Source organism: Ananas comosus, linkage group 11, assembly GCF_001540865.1.
Source record: "Ananas comosus cultivar F153 linkage group 11, ASM154086v1, whole genome shotgun sequence".
NCBI lineage: Eukaryota > Viridiplantae > Streptophyta > Magnoliopsida > Poales > Bromeliaceae > Ananas > Ananas comosus.
The window spans coordinates 8,259,740-8,264,659 of record NC_033631.1 but is presented as its reverse complement, the minus strand read 5'-3'; positions in this window follow the sequence as shown (position 1 = coordinate 8,264,659).

Below are 4,920 nucleotides of genomic sequence, written 5' to 3'. Positions count from 1 at the left end.
TTTTTTTTTTTTTTTTTTTTTTTTTTTTTTTTTTTGTCTATTTGCGTTTTTCACTTGCCTTCTTTGCTAACCTAAGATCCTAGCTAGCTAGTAGCTACCCCATCTTCTATCATGTCACTTATATAGTGAATGAAGCGGGTAGCTTATTATTTTTTTTCTCAAAAAAAAGGGTAAAAATAGTACGTTGCTTTTGGGTAACAATTTCAAGTTATAACTTATAGCCATCTAGTATAGCATATGGCAAAAAATCTACGGAAATTTTTTTGCTGCAATAGAAAACATAAATAAGTTATGAGTCCCCAAACAAAGACTCTAATTTATATTTTTTTTGCTTCTACTGTAGAGAAAAGAACTATTCATGATATTGCAGTTTTTAAATACAAGGAATCGAAAAGTATTTTATGAAACAGTATTACACCCTATAGTAAGGCCAAACAAGTTGAAAACTCGATTTCATATAACCAATTATCTCAATCCTTTTCTTCTTTTGCTTTTAACGGGATAAGTAGGAATTACCAACCCAAACAATATTTTATTAAACAGTATTATCGAGGATTTAAGTGTCCTGTTACAAGATTGTGTCAAAAACTTGTCAGTACGGTACGGCAGGATGCACCGACACGCATGCCGGTCAAAAGAAATGCATGTGTGTAGACGTATAATGGTATAAAAAATTTAATTTTTCTAAAAATAAAATATTATAAGTGCTAGCTTATTATGTATTTTTATCAAAATTTTAAACTTTATTAAAAATTTAATAAAAAATAAAAAATTTTGAACTATGTCATCGATACAAGAATTATATAATATTAATATCTCATTGGCACGATACAATACGATGAATACGATCCGTACGAACGCACTTAAATCCTTGAGTACTACGCCGTGCGGCAGAACCAAACAAGTCCGAAAATTCGATTTCATATGGCCAATTAACCCCATCCTGTTTTCTTTTCTCCTGCTTTTGTCAGGATAACTGGGGATAGCCAACTCAAATTGTCCCTGACGAAACAGGGCCCCGCTCCCTCTTTTTTACACTTTACATAAAGGTAACATGCAAAGAATTAATCATGGCCCTCAAAGTTACAACTTACAAGTGCTTCCACATCCTATTCATCCTTAAAAGCTAACAACTTTCACTCGTACGGCCTGCAGCTTTCACCACAGGAGAGGGAGTGTGGCCACAAAAATTAAAAAAAAAGAAAAAAACAAAGAAAGAGAGAGAGAGACTTTCTTTTCATTTTTGTTTTTTTCCCTTTTTTTTTTACTTTTTGTAGAAATTGACTCTTACATTGTAGAGAAAATTTTCTTTTAATAAATAATCCTACCGATTTTTATAATTATAAAAAAAAAAATTTTAAAAAAATTAATTATAAAAATAAATCTCTAATACATCAGATTGAGATTTTGAAAAATAAATAATATGGGCGGTGTGGTGAATCATTCACCGCATTCATAACTCCTCCTAAAACCGTCGTAGAAATATAGAAAGGAGTAGAAAAAAGAAGCAAGTAGTGAATGATTTACCGTTTTTAAAAGCGGTGAACCATTCATCCCTTTTATAAGATCGTAAAAAATGTAATGAATGCAGTGAATCATTTATCGCTTTCACTGAGGGGTCGTTTGGTTGGATGTAGTTAAAAAAATAGTGTAGTTAAAAATACATACAGTTGTAAATACTGCAGTAATAATTACACTTTTAGTTTGTTTGGTTTTATACAGTTGCAACTGCTGCAGTTATATTTTTTCTATTTTGTAGTCTGTAGTTGAGATTTGTATTTATAAATTTTGTCAATTTTTAGATAGAAAGTGATATTAACTTTTCTGAGCATAACGTAATCATGTTTTAATTATTAATTAAGACTTTTATATCTATATATAATTTATATATTATAAAATTATGTATGAGTTTAATAAATTTTAAATGCAAATATATTATAAATTTGGTCAAAAATAAAAATTAAGATATTATTAAAATAGCAAATTGAAAAAAAGCGTATGAAAAAAAAAAAAAATCACACTTTATTTTTTTTTTTAATGGGTGAGCCTACTCCGGCCCAACTGCTGGTACTGCAGCTAATTTGGCTGCAGTACCAACTGCTACAGTTGGGCCTTCTTGTGCAGATGCAATTGCAGCAGTTGGGCCTAACTACACCAAGCCAAATAAAAATTTAATAGATGCATGCATTTCTAACTGCAGTGCAGTTAGAAATACATACAACCAAACCGCCCTTAATATTTTTTTTTCCATCATAAAACTATATTTATAAATTAAAATTTAACGGATCTAATTTTAGAATAAAATTTTGAAAAAAAAAGACTATTGCACTGAAATCTCCTATTGTTGAGCTGCTTTTGAGAGAGTGGATATTGTACCCAAAAAAAAAAAAAAAAAAAAAAAAAAAAAAAAAAAAAAAAAAAAAAAGTCTGTTTAGATCCTCTCGATATCTGAACTTAGATGTGGTGGTCGGCATCCTTTTGGTTTTAATTCCTGTTTGAAAGGCAGCAGTGAAGTGAATGGGCTTCCTAACTGTTTCCACTACATTTTAGAGTACTTTATTGAAAGAAGAAAAAAGAGTGAGGTGGAAGAGAGATAGAAGAGGTTCTGCAGAAAATGACAGCTGCTCTCTGCAAGAGGCTAGTGCGCAGGAACAAAGGAAAGATGATGAGCAGAAATTATTGCCTACACCTAATACATCTGTGCATATATTCTGAGCTTCGTACTCTGCCGGATCGCTTACCGTATTAATTTCCTACTTCAGTCTCCATCATTCACTTATTTTTAAATTTATTTTAATTTTTATATTTGATAAAAAAAACACTTTAAATCGTCAATAAATTTTATTATGTGTGCTTGCGAATCATCCTCCAAATTAATTTTGAAATGTTGGAATATATAACTTTGTCATCAATCAACTAGTTTTAATCAATGACTTCACCTAGTTACCATCAAGCGTTAAATTTTGATCAGTATCCGAAATTCCAAATCCGAAGCCTACCTAGTTGCATGCTTTACATTTTCAGCTAAATTCATTTCTAAAAAAAATTGAACAAAACAAATAGTATTTTATCTTCTTCTAAAAAAAAAAAAAAAAAATCTCAAGCCGGAGACATTGACTTACAAATTGATAATCAAGCCAAAATATATGTTTTTCTTTGGGGCTTTTAATTCTTTAAACTAAAAAAAAAGGGGGCAATATTTTTTTTGTGGTGGGAGATTTCGTTGGATCAAATTATGTTCGAAATGGCGGGAGGCTGAATTCAGCCGAGTCACAATCGAAACCCATAGGCATTATGTCTGTACAATTTAATTGAATTGATTGCGTATTACTAACGGCTTGAACTTTTGGAATTAATGATTAGCGCCAATGATCCGACAATATTTACACTTTTTGAAGGGTGTGAATTAAAATACAAGATACAATATTATGTTCAGCATGCATGGTGCATGGGATACACGGATGCACCAGGTGCGCGCGATAATTCACCAATGAATATTGTGAAATAATTTATCCAAAGTTTTGGCCCCATGAGTCGAAGGTGGAGTCGGTTGATCTAGCCGTTTGGAATGAAATTAATAAATGCTCGTAGTACAACACACCATTACATGCACTAATTAATCATTATCATAATTAATATATTAGAGTTAAGCTCATTTCATTATATATTATTTCATTATTTATTATTTGTAGCCGTTGTTGGCATGCTATAGACGTGGGCCTTTATCGAGCCTCAAACTACATGAAGGGTTAGTTACCCTAATAAATATTTTTATGAAAAGTGAAAAAAAAAAAGCTAAAAGAAACACTTTATATCAAGCTCTATATTTATGTAAAGGGAAGCTCTAGCAATGTCCTGAAGCGAAAAAATTTTAAGAAATATATGGAGTTATAGTTAAGGTTCAGATTGAGAATCACTGCCCAAATCGAGAATGATTAGCTTATTCTTTATTTTGTTGGTGCATCTTTGTCTAAGTCAAACTTTCTAAAGGAACCTCTTGATAATAGTTTTTTTTTTTTTAGAGATAGGTAGCACGCTACCCGCTTCGTTTATTTCATTTCAAAATAAACTTGGCTAAAAATGTGAATCAACTAAAATTCGAACTTGGATCTCCGGTACTAACCATCAAATCCTTTGCAATTTGCTCTAGGAACGGTCGGTAACCTCTTGATATTAGTTGATTCTTCCTTTTCATCGTATAGTTCAAAGTGTTATATTTTGCCACTCTGTGATTGCTTTTTCAGCTTTTGTAATGACTAGGTATTAAAAGATTGTTACAAAAAATTGATCACGCAACAATTATATCCTTCAAAAAAGTGTATATATATAGAGAGAGAGAGAGAGAGAATAAGTCTCTTGTGCTTTTGAAAGTACGGAGACCTCCATGCTTGCAAGTTGTTTTCGATAATAGAAAATCCGATTCGACGATCGGCTCCATTAAATATAATCCACCCTATTGGAATTATTTAGAAACCAAATTTTATAATTTTTTGACGTCATTTACCAAGTGATCAAAATGTCTCAAAAATGACTATTTTAACGGCCGATGTGGCACGTTTTTGAGTTCAAGGTGTAGAAGTATCCAAATTAGATGAAAATTTAATAGAAAATTCTACTTAACATCAATAGCAAGACCAATACTTCCGATTTGAAATTTGAGTCCTTTATCACTGTTTTTTATGAAATTTTTATTTTCAGCCGTTCTTTTTTAGGCTACTCATTTACTAGACAAACGAAGTCAAAAATTTATGAAATTTGATTTCTAGGTAGTTCTAATAGCGTAGATCATGTCTAACGGAACCGATCGCCGAATCAGATGTCCCATTATTGAAAACAACTTATAAGTACGGAGGCTTCCGTACTTTCGAAAGCATAGAAGCCTAGCTCTCTCTCTCTCTCTCTCTCTCTCTCTCTCTCTCT